Below are 12,611 nucleotides of genomic sequence, written 5' to 3'. Positions count from 1 at the left end.
ACCTTGCTTGGCTGATCTTAATGCCCACTTGGCAATTACTGCACGTTTAGACTTGTGACTGCAGTGTTTTTCGCAGTAATCACATTGCAAGATTCCACACATTCAAACCCTCTGGAGGACAGCCAGTTCTATGTAACAAAGAGAAGAGTAAATATATCATAGGCAAAGGTCTAGGCGACAATGGAATACTGTGACTTGGGCCTACTTAGACATGTAAACAGAGTTAGGCATTAATATTACTTGCTTGATATAGCCTTTCATGCAGGAAACCTACTTTCAAATTCTCACAGAGAAGAGGAGGGAGAACGACAAACGACTGGCCATAATGGAAAGTCATCTTACATTCACCAATGCTTTGAATGCATTTGCCATTTGAAGGCAGCAATATTATGTTATGCTCCATTTATAAAGCAAAACATCTGCCATTTACATAGATTCTTGGCTCATGGTGTTATGGGCTTCCCCAGTGACATGGCAAGTAGCATCAGCATGCGTGACTTTCCAACAGTCCCTTTGGATGTTTCAATGTCTAGTGTGCCATGGCCCACTGATTGCTAAGCATGTTTCTGATTGTAGGTATCGAAGCACTGCCTGTTGGATCCCGTGCTGTTGAAAATTATGCGTTACAGAGCGCAGTATTTACTGTTGTCTTAGTCAGCAGTTCTTCCACTTGGCCTTACTGTATGGGCTGATTGCGTCCATCTTGGATCCAGAACGGTATAACCTTCAAGCAGTGAACATATACATAATGGAGATAAAGCCCCCAGATCTTGGCTGTATGAAAGTAGGTATTGAGGGCCTCAATAGGAGAAAAGCGGACGTGTGAAAAAAAATGTCAACAGTTTTACACCACCGTATCACACGTTTGGTCAGGAGATGGATGGGGAAAAAGTTACTTACCTGCAACGGTTTATTTTATTTTTATTTTTGTATTTGTAGAGCACACAACAGCCAACGGGCATCGAGGCGCAAGGAGGAAACGTAAGCAGGCTTGATTCAGGGTTACAAGAATGCAGCCCAGCACAGAAATACTTAGTACAGAGAGCTTAGTTGCAGCTATCAAGGACATTATCATGAAAGGTTAAACAGCATATGGCACGAGTGCATTGTCACACAAAGAGTCTGGTTTTGATGGCTTTCCTGAAGGTTGCATGGGAATCAATCATCCTCATGGAAGGGGGTATGGAGTATGTTGGTTCTACAGTGTTGGACATTCTCAGAGATTCAGGCTTAGAATAATTCCCTGTAGTTAGGTTGGGAGTCCTCCGTTCTACAGACATGCATGGCAGTATGAAAGCCTAGAAGCGTTGTTGGGTTTCTGATTCATTTTCCTCCAAGGACAATGAGGACGAGTGCATAAAGCGCCTCCCAGGGGAGCCATCTTCATATTCTAAGAGGATAGTCGTGTTGCACAGTATGGCTGAAGTGCAAGTCCAACTGATACTGACCAGAGAAGTCGGTAGGGTTGCATGTGAATCTATGAAACTTTCCACTGTAAAAGAACCACTGTTACAGACAAGTAACTTTTTTTCCTGCATCATTGGAATTTCAATAGCTTCACTTGGTTAGGATTGATTACTAAGCAGTTTAGACTTCCACAGCAGGTGGAGAGGCTTCTGACAAGGTAACCTAAAAAACATTTTGCATACACCAACACATGCTGAGAAGATGGAAGAAATTACTACAAGGAAACTCTCGCCTTATCAAAATGGTTATTGTAGCAGAGCCTGTCGAACCACTGATTCCGGGCTTGCGATCTTATCTAAGCAGTAATGCTTGGTGAAGGCATGACGTGATCTCGAGCTGCTGCCCCGCAAACGTCCTGGAGAAAAACCCCTGCATGGAAGGTAGCTGTAGAACCTCTAACTCGCGTAGAATGAGCTGCTGGAACTTGCAGTAGCCTCCCTGCTTTGGCCTGTCAAAACTTAATGCAAGCCGTTATTGACAGAGAACAGCCTTAAACCACAAATATGAGTCAGTCTTTCTCAGAGTAGTTGTGTGGTCTAGGAAGTACTACAAGGCTCTCCTGACGTCAAGTTTGTGAAGGGCCCTTTCAGCCGGTGTAGTGTGATCTTTGAAAAAGGTGGGAAGTGTGGCTGACTTGTTCACGTGAAAGTCTGAAACCACCTTGGAAGATAGAGGGTGCGTGCAAAAAATAACCTTGGAAACCTAAAAGACAATCTACAGTGTCTTAACTGAGAAACTTGAAGCTTCAATATCGCCAACCTGTCGACTGGAAGTTTTCACCACTATGAACACTGGTTTCCATGAAGCCTACTTTAGGTTCACCTTGGGCAAAGGGTTGAATGGTGGCTACAGGCGCCTGGACAGAACTATGTTGATCGCTCATGTGGGATGCAGTTGCAATACTGACGTATATGTTCTTAAGAGGCCTGTGAAGAATTGTTTGAAGTAGGAGCACCCTCACACTAGTGGTAATGGAGTTTGCCGAAGTCCAGATTAGAAGGGCAAAATGTAGGAAAAGTAGTAGACTAGGTTAAACGTGAAATGAACGCAGGCTCTGTGGAAAACACCATGTACAGAATCACTTGCATTTCTTGACATAGGAGGTTCTCCTACAATCTGGCCTTTTAGCTACCAGAAGGTCCAAAAACATATAGGTCAGCCACATGGTGCTTGAGAGGCTGACTGCATATGATATGATATTTAATGTGTATCGCGCTCGTACGCAAGTGTTTCAGAGCACGACCAGGCAAGGGGAGGGGAACAAGGGAGAAACAAAAACAACGTTCTTACTAGGCCCAGTGACCGAGAACGTGCAAGTGCACGGAAAAGGGAGAAAGGGGGAGAGTGCATGGAAGGGGGAGAAGTGGAAAGTGCAGAACAGAGGAGAGCACAGAATAAATACTAAGTAAAATAAATAAAGGCGATGAACGGTGGAAGTGCAGCCAGCAAGTGCTAGATTAGTCAGATAGGGTATATCTGATAAGTGCAGAAGAAAAGTGGGAGGGGACTGTATGGGTACAGATACAGGCCCAGTGCAGGGGTGGCCCGCAAGCAGTGCAGGAAGGTGGCAGGATGAGCAGGTACCTGGGCCCGAAGGACAGAGGGTGGCCAGGTGCACAGTGCCGAGAGAGAAAACAGATCAGCAGGGGAGAAGAGGGGCAAAGGCAGAAGCGAAGAGGAAGGTCTTGAGGTGCTTCCGTAACCGGAGATGGTTCTCAGGTTTCAAGGTGGCCGGGAGGCTGTTCCAAAGGGAGGCAGATCTACCCCCAGCTCGTTTCTTTGAAAAACGACTGACCTTGAGGGAGTTAGAAGTAGGGGAGCAAAGGGATTGAGAGGGGAGGTATTTACAGAAGGATAGTTGAAGGTATTTTGGACCCAGGCCCCAGAAAACGTTGTGGACAATGCAGAGGGTTTTAAATGTAATCCTTACATCCACTGGTAGCCAATGAAGGGATTTCAGAGCTGGAGAGATACGATCCCAGGGCTTGAGGCAAAGGACAAGTCTTGCAGTCCTGTTCTGGATTAGTTGTAGAGGACAGAGAGTGGAGGCAGGTAGATTTAGAAAAGGCTGTTACAGTAGTCCAACCTAGCGAGAACCAGAGCTTGGGAGACAGTGAGCTTCTGAGGGAAGGAGAGGAAAGGCAGAGTAACTCTAAGGAGGTGCAGTAAGATGTTTGATGTTTTTGAGATGTCAGATGTGTGCGGAGTAGGAAAGTGTTGAGTCAAAGATGACCCCAAGGTTCTTAGACTCACGGGTAGGAGTAAGAGGGCGGCCAAAGGAAGCCGGCCAGAGAGTGAGGGGAAAGGATGGAGAAGGTGTACCAATGAGGAGGATCTCAGTCTTATTGGCATTTAGACAAAGATCGTTGGTAGCACACCATTTTTGAATGGCAGTTAGGCAATCAGAGATGAGGGAAGGAGAGGAGGTGGCTGAAGGAAGCCTGAAAATGAGTTGGGTGTCATCAGCATAGCACTGGAAGTTTAAACAGAAAATGCAGTAGGCAAGAGTTGCCAGGTACTGATTGAAAAGCCAGGGCGAGAGGTTAGACCCTTGGGGAACACCACAGGTAGAGAGGGCGATAGAAGATTGGAAGGACCCAAGTTGTACATGGGAGGGTCGGTGTGCTCGATCAGAAAGGAAAGCGGTCAGCCAGGCCAGAGTCTGATCGGTGATACCCAAGTGGTCACAGAGACGATTGAGCAGGGTGGTGTGCTTGACCGTGTCGAATACAGAGGAGAGATCAAGTAGGATGTGGACAGAGGGAATGTTAGAGTCAAGGTTGGAGAGCAGGCCTTCACAGATGTTCAGGAGAGCAGTTTCCATGCTTCTGGCAGCTCTGAAACCAGATTGGTGGTCATGGAGAGAGCCAACAATGTCGTAATGAAGGTTAAGCTGAGAGATGGCCAGCTTTTTCAGGAGCTTACCCCAAAAAGGGAGTAATGGAAACTGGGCGATAGATAGCCGGACAAGAGGGATCAGCTGAGGGTTTCTTGAGGAGAGGATGCACAAGGGAGTGCTTCAGAGGGGAGGGGGAAGGAACCAGAGGCAAAGGAGAGGTTGCAGAAATCGGCGAGTGCCGGAGCGAGGGTATCAATGTGGTCCTTAATGGTTTTAGAGGAACAGGGATGGACCTGTTTTGATGAGGCTGTCATAGATCGGACTTGTCTAGCGACGTCATCAGGGGAGAAAAGAGGGAAGGAGGAGAAAGAGAGGGGGTAGCTGAAGAGGGGTCAGCAAGCCGAGAAGGAGAGGGGAGGGGGAGTGGAGGGAAGGGGAGGGGGAGTGGAGGGAAGGGTGGACAAGATGTCCTGGGTTTTAGAAAAAGTGAGAGGCAAGGGCATAGCAAAGAGCCTTGGAGGCGAGAGGAGGGTGGAGACTGCAGCAGGGTTGGCCAGCTCCATGCAGATTTTAAAGAGTTCGTCCTAGTTGTTAGATGCCCCACAGACGCGTGCTTGAATGTGGACTCTTCTTGGTGCGGACAGCAAAAGCCTTGACTGACACACGCTTATGACCAAGAAGGCGGGTGGAAATCTTGAGGTAGGCATCACTTGAGGGGAAGAGATGGAAAGAGGAGAGGAGGCAGTGATCACTCCAGGAGAGAGGGATGGTGAGGGGAGTAGAGAGGGGGAGGCCAAAGGAGATCAAGACAGTGTGAGACCAGCAGAGTGAGTCAGGCCGGAGGGGAGGATAGAGAGGGAGAGGGAGTTGCAGAGGTCGCCAAAGAGAGCAGATGAGGAACAGGGAGAATCAAGATGGATGTTGAGGTCACCAAGGAGGAGGAGTTGAGTGGTAGAGGCAAGGACGGAGGAGGAGTGGACTGCCCACTCGGAGAGAAGAGAGGTGATTTGACCAGGTGGCCGATAGAGAGTAGCAACAGTAAGAGTGGCGAGAAGAGAGAGAGAGAGAGAGAGAGAAAGAGAGAGAGAAAGAGAGAGAGAAAGAGAAAGAGAGAGAGAAAGAGAGAGAGAAAGAGAAAGAGAAAGAGAGAAAGAGAGAGAAAGAGAAAGAGAGAAAGAGAGAAAGAGAGAGAGAAAGAGAGAGAGAAAGAGAAACTGCAGACAAGGCATTTGAAAGAGAAGTAAGACTGAGTGGGGATGATAGAGGCAGGAATCCACTCAGGGAAGATCAGGGCTACACCCCCTCTTGGCCGGTTGGATCTGGGGGTGGAGAGGATCTTGTAGCCGTCAGGGAGGAGAGTGTAAAAACCTGTGACGGAGTTGGCTGTGAACTACGTCTCAGTAAGACCGAGGACATCGAAGTCAAGTTCTTCTAGGAGGTGGCAGATATCAGAGGAGTGTTTGACAGCCGAGCGAGAGTTGAGAGTGGCAAGATGAAGAGGGTTGCCCGCCTTAAAGACCTTCCGGGGAGGGGTACAAATCAGAGGTACGCCCTGCGGAGGTGTGGAGGGAGCTTGAGATGGGACAGAGGAGTAAGGAAAGGAGGGCAAGGTAGACAAGGGAGGACAGTAGGGGACAGCTGGAGATGAGAGGAAGTTGAGGGAACCGCCTATCAAAGAGGAGGAGATTAGCCTGAAGGCCTTGCACCATGACAGTGCCATTTAGGTAGAGTCAAAGGAATCCATGAGGACTTCCCAGCGGGTGCCACCATTAATGGGAGAGGAGGAGACAGGACAGAGGTCATATGAGGGGCCCAGAGATCTGGCCAAGGAACGGAAAAGAGAAGGTCAGTGAGGGTTTGTCTGGCCGAGGCCCTGGAATAGGTATCAGCGATGGAGAGACCGGGGTTGGAAGCCAAGATATCCTTTTTAAATGTATTCTTACCAGACATAGTGAGAAGGGAAGGATAGTTGATGGAGAAGCAGTTGGAGTTGAGAGGAGAAACAGATAACGCCATGGGAAGGTAGAAAGAGGAGGCAGTAGGAGAAATATGCAAGAAAAGCGGTATAGAACAGTCACTGGGCTAGCAGGTTACAATTGAGGGCCACAGTATAGTGAAAAACACACCCACATTTTATTTACAAAAACACACCCAAATTTGATTTACAAAGACACCCAAATTTGACTTTCAGAAACACTTTCAGAAACACACCCAAATTTGATTTACAAAAATACACCCAAATTTGATTTACAGAAACGCACCCAAAGTTGACTTTCAGAAGCAAATGCTAAGGCACCATAGGTAAAAGAAATGGGTTATGGAAATTTGCATTAGAGAACATACAGGGAGACCAGTTGGAACAGGCAGAGGGGAGAGTGAAGGTCCATGGAGGGAAAAAGAACGGGTAGGCAGAAGGAGGGACCTAACCCATGGAGAGGGAAGTAAAGAGTCTTGATAGTCCAGTTTCATAGCTGAGGCAGCTTGCAGCCCCAGGGAGGATCAGGGTGTGGTGGTAGCCTAGGGGCCTTAGAAATGGGCCTTTGGACTAAGGGCCTCTACCGCCTCCCAGACCAGCCAATTGGTAGATGAGGAAAAAGAGGTAGCCAATGGCGAGAGGGCCAGGTCATTTTGCTGAGACAGCATGAAAAAGCAAGCAGCCATCTTGCAATGGTAAATGGCTGCTGCAGTGCTGGACAAAGGATCAGAAAGTCAGGCGATTCAGGAGCACAAGCAGATTGATGGCAAAAAAACAAGAGCTTCTACACATGTGCTTTGTATGGGCAAGAGGCTGCGTTTAAAATGTGCACACTGAAAACACTTGATATACTTTTTCTTTTTCCCCCCTTCTTCTTCTCTGCAAATTCTGCCCATCAAAATGCTCGCGTGCAAAGCGAGAGGGGGGCCTGTGGTAAGAATTATTGCCACAAGGCTTACCTTGTTTTGAGTAGCTCTGCTGCAGGAACGTTGTCAGGGTCATTCAGGATCAGCTGACCCAATTCAAAATGAGCATGTGTTACGAGCGCGAAGTCAGCAAAGACTATTCAAACAGCCCAGCTGATCAAGTTGAAGGTGCGGAATGGGAGCGGGAGGTCTGGAAGACTTGGCAAACAAAGCCGATCAAGGTCAGAGATGCGCGGGGAGAAGCACGAAACAGGAAGCTTTCAAAACACAGCTGATCAAGAGCGCGAGGGACTGGTGAACCTCCCAGCACAGCTGATCCCCAATAGAGAAAGCGCACGGAGAGCGTGAGGCGGGAAGGCAAGAATAGGAACAGCTGATCCAGGCTTCAATGTGCGCACCGGGCGGCGCGATATCAGTAGGGTGCAGGAGCAGGAGAACATGGTACTTGAGATGGCGGATCATGGCGATGGCCGGATCTTTCTCCCCGGTCACAGTTTGGGGTGTAGCCTTAGGCATATCAGTATCCTCTGGCACCAGGTGGCGAAGCAGGTGCTATTAGTATCATGAGGAGGTGACACAGCACCCTGCGCATCGGGTTAAGCAGAGAAAAGGCATAAAGGAATAGATGGTGACACCTCTACATGGGCCTCTGGGTGAATGTAGCAGCTGACAAAGTGGTGGCAATTTGCGATTTTAGACTGCTGGAAAAAAAAGTCTAGGGGTGGTGTCCCCTACCTCTGGAAGACAGTTGTGTCTTTTAAAAATATTATTTCTTTTTAAAAATCAGACTTTTGCATGAAGGAGGCCTCTCTGCTGAAAGCATCTGCCAGTTGATTTAATGTCCCCAAAAAGTGTCCCAACCATATGAAGATGGCGCACTCTCACAGCGCTTGAGATTCCTGGGACAGATCACTGGACCGGGTGCCATATTCTCTCATTTATATAAAACATGCAGGTGGGTGGTACTGTCCATCTGCATTTTCATTGATGCCCTTTTGATCGTGGGTAAGAAGCTCTGGAGGGCTAAGTCCACTGCTCACAATGCCAACATGTTTAAGTGGAGCCAATTCTTTTCCTCCGGTCACTATGCATTTGCAGTGACTAGAGCACGATACAAGCCCCACCTCTCGAAGGAGGCTTCTGTTGCAAACTTAAGTGAGAGTGTGTCTTCCCGAGAGTCATGCCCAATGGCGATAATGTTGTTGCCCATTCACCACTGGTAGGTTGAGTGGAATGTTTGGTGTGGGATGACCTTGTTGTCCCAAGAACCGAAGTACACTGTGCCTCAATGGACTCCAACAGAGGCAGCCCCCGCAAGAGACGGCGTGGAACCACTCTGATGCATGATGGCAGTACTCCCAGATATCTATCGGACAGGTACTGAGGAGAAAGACCAGTGTGTCATGCATAGACACACATTCTGCCCCTCTATAGGGTAGGAAAGTTGCATATGATACCATGACATGTAGACTTCCCCTCATATATGTACCCTAACTTAGACTAAAACAAGTTAGAAGAATGTAGTGCTTTGAAACAGGAAGCGCTCAAGGCGCTAGATGCCCTAATTAACTAGTATTTACTTTACATTTGCACAGCAGCCACTAGTGAGCCGTGTGTTTAAGCTACTTACATATAGATGTTGGATTGCTTTTGCTTATTCAAGTATACATGCACACACATATTTGGTTCTGCAAATCCTACTTACACATTGAACCAGCAAGAAATTCAAGCAAAGTCAATTACATCCTTTGCATAAATAGAAGCCAAGAAACGACTGAAGCCAAAGCAATGTGCAAAGCCTTCACATTTCACCTAGCACAGCACGATGCCGCCCTTAACAATAATAGCTTGATGACGTGAACAGACTTCAGAGCGTCAAGCTACGGTTCGATTTGATACAGCAAATATGTAATTTAGATCATCCTGTCCTCGACACATTGTACAAAGTGACCAAACTAATTGGGCACCTTGCTTGTGTACAACTGATAGGACACTAGACTCTAAAGCATTGTTATTGAAATCTTGTGCTGATGGGGAGGAGTCTTTGTAGGACGTTTACATAAATCATAGAACATAAAGGTAAGGCTTAATGCCAAGGTACCATAGTTGGGCATTGGCTGACGCACAGCACATTGAGTGACATGTAAGTTAATGGCTGACGCACAGCACATTGAGTGACATGTAAGTTAATGGTTGGGGAATTCCCATCTCGGCCCCTATATAAACCCTATTGAAGTCCATTGGGGAGGGCTGGCACAATCAGATGGGGCAAGCTGAGTAGCCATTGTGAAACAGAACTGTCAAGATCGACAAATGGGGGCGTTTGCTTTCTTTTGAGCTTTGCACCTTATTTGCTTGGTGTTACTGAATTGGAACTGTGCCAACTGCTGGTCGTTTATTTCTTTATTTCAGATAGGTTCTTAATACAATGTGTTTTCATTTTCGTTGCTGCATTTCTATTCAATGATGCTAAAATGCTAGTCTTTATAGGTATTTAAAACACTTTTTTCTTGCAAAGATGCTAGTCTTTCTCTGGCAGAGGGGAGAATGGATTAATGAACTACAGAATGTGTTTTTATGCTTGCATTTCATTAAATGTAGTTTCTCTGATGCATACTTGCATTTTGAGAAGTGGAATGGAACATGTTTCTTTGAACTTAGTTGATGTTGAAGCGTTTTGCTTTCAGCTCTTAGCTTGTCTTAAAGAGATGTGTGACATGCCCATTTTGGGAATGAACTGAGCAGTTTTTAGGGTTGTTTCTGAAGAGATGGTTTTTGCAGACCCTGCTCATAAATATGGTTTGATAGAAATATGAATTGTACCCTGTAACAAAGTTGGTTTCATTTGATTTGTTGGTGAAACATTAGAGAGAAAACTGAGAAATAGTTTTATTTTGTAAAATAAATTGTATTATTTTGTACTGTAGTAGGTATTCTTGATTCAATGTGCAAACCCTGTGCTGAAAAATGCACTTCGGTTTTCTTCACTATCCCCTTCTACAATGTGTGCAGATACCGTGAGTATATGAGAGAACACTTTAGTTAATGATGTGTAAGGGTTGTACATACTTATATGTAATGCTTACGAATGAGGGTTGGAGGACAGGTTTCGAGTTCCTATGGAGGTGAGTGAACAAACAAACCTACATCCACTTACGCTTCTACCATTGTAGCAAAGCACATTATGGTGTTGTAATCGGACGAGAAAAGACGTTTTTGGAGTTCTGATCCAGCAACCATTTGATACTGTGTCGTGAGAAAAGGCTGCTAGGCCTTTATTGCCAGCCCACCTAGGGTGGGAGTGGGGGCTGGATCCTCCCAATTATGGTCCATTTTCTTAGTCTAACCTGGTAGTTATATGGAACTCACGACAATTGAAAGCTTTGCAGACCAGGAGAAGGAACTTTAAGAAGGAACTTGAAAAGAGAGCAGTTGTGCATGGAGAGATAACCAGCATATTGTCAGTAGATGAAAGTAGGGTTGGATGTGGGTAGGTTGTAGAGAGTGCAGGTAGGAGGCTTGGTGAAGGGGGGAAAGGAGAAATATATGTTACTGTCATCAGCAAAAAGGGGATGGTGAAAGGCAAGCTAAGTCTTTGTAGGACAGAGGTACAGGGGGGGGGGGAAGAGCAGAGGTCCAAGGACTGATCCTTGGGTTGTGGGGAAGCGCCTACAGGGAAAGGGGAGGGGTCCGAGTTTTGGAAAGTTCCAAGTGATATTAAAGGATTTACCTTCGAGGAAGGAGGCAGTCCAGGCAAAAGCAGATTTGCAAACACAAGGTCCTGAAAAGTGAGGATGAGAGCGGAGTGGTTGAACGTGTCGAAATCGGCAGAGGTGCAAAAGGATGAGTACAGAAGAAAGTTTGGTGTGTTGAGCATCAGAGAATCCCAGAGACATGAATGAGTGCAGTCTTGGTGGAGTGTTTACTATGGAAACCAAATGGAAGTGCATCCCCACAGCCACTATCATTGAAGGCTTGTTTGCAGTAAATGGCAAATACATCCCCACATTAGCCAAGAAGGTCAAATACCATGCACCCTTCATAAAATGTCCCCGCCAATGCAAGTGGTTAGTAGATTTTGCAAGCCCTGGGTCAGCAGAGGATTTCTTCAATAGGGATAAGACAGTTACAGATCTGAAGGCGACAGGAAAGAGGTAAAAAGCTCTGTACTTTTGGCTGCCTTCTTTACTCAGACAATACACAGTTGCTATTTCGTACTGATCGGGTCCCTACTGAGTCGGTCTCATGTCTCATAAACTGCTTAACCGCAATCAGCCAATGGATGAACCAGAATTGGCTTAAGTTAAATGGGGATAAGACCGAGGTTCTGGTCTTTGCTGCACCCTCCGCCCCCCTTCAGCCCCTCAGCTAAACATCTTTGGACCCTGGATTTTTGGCCAGTGGAACTTAGCCCTCTACCGACCCCGTACAAATCTGTAAAAAATGTTGGTGTTAAAATCTGAATCTTTGTCTCCTACACTTCAGATCTCAGCCTCCATCTTTGGAGTAATTGATTATGGTAATGCTACTTTATTAGCTCAGACCAAGTATCATGTTAAACGTTTGCAAGTCCTGCAGAATTCCGCTGTGAGGCTTGTAACTAATCTTCCCAAATCGGCATCCGCTACCGCGCCTTCTTAGGAAGTTGAACTGGCTCCCCGTTAAAACTCTCTGCCGTGTGCATCAGGCTATCTATGGCAAAGGGGCTGTGTACCTCCAGGAAAGACTATGTAAATCTAAACCTTTGCGTGCTCTCCGTTCTGCTGATGGTACTTGTATTGAGATTTCATAAGAGCACAGTGGGCGGCTGTGCCTTTTTGGTGGCTGCGCAGAAGCTCTGGAACAGTCTTCCTCTCTTAGAGCAATTGAATGTCATCTGATTTTTAGGAAGTCACTTAAAACTTTGTTTCGCTCCTGTAAATACCTGCTCTGTTGCTTATTCTTTTTTATTGGTTCCGTTTCCTCTTTTTACTTTCAACTTGCTCAGCGCCAGGATACCTTAAGGTCACAATAATGCGCTATACCATAGCGAAGATAGGGGTAAGGAAGGGAGACCAAATATTTGACCATTTGGGTTGGAAAAGGGTTGATGGGAGCGCACGATGGGTGGTAATTCAATAGAAGGGGTAGGGAGAGAGGTGGTGGGCATAAGAGAGCTACGTGAGGGAGAGAAGAGGGCTGTGTAACGAATTGTAGAGGTTTTAGAGGAACACTAGTGAGCTGCGTCATTAGCAGCTATTTATTGGGAGGTGTGAGCAGAGCTTGGAGGGTAGATGAGTTTGCTGAGGATTGGGAGGAAGGAAATTAGGTGTGTGAAAGTAGGGGGATTTCATGGAGTTCAGAGTGCAAAGGTGAGGGCAGCAAGGGAACTTTTGTAGGTTAGGCATATGGTAGGGGTAGCCTT

General features: G+C 46.6%; 1 protein-coding gene across 1 annotated transcript in view; it reads right to left on the bottom strand.

The window, feature by feature from the left end:
- The window catches only part of FHIP2A (FHF complex subunit HOOK interacting protein 2A), a 416,741-nt gene that overhangs the window by 326,274 nt on the left and 77,856 nt on the right, over positions 1 to 12,611 (bottom strand). The gene's annotated exons all lie outside the window — the stretch shown is intronic.

Source organism: Ambystoma mexicanum, chromosome 8 (assembly GCF_040938575.1).
Source record: "Ambystoma mexicanum isolate Mex_15411 chromosome 8, UKY_AmexF1_1, whole genome shotgun sequence".
In the NCBI taxonomy this organism is placed as follows: domain Eukaryota; kingdom Metazoa; phylum Chordata; class Amphibia; order Caudata; family Ambystomatidae; genus Ambystoma; species Ambystoma mexicanum.
This window is presented reverse-complemented; position numbering and strand designations above follow the sequence as displayed.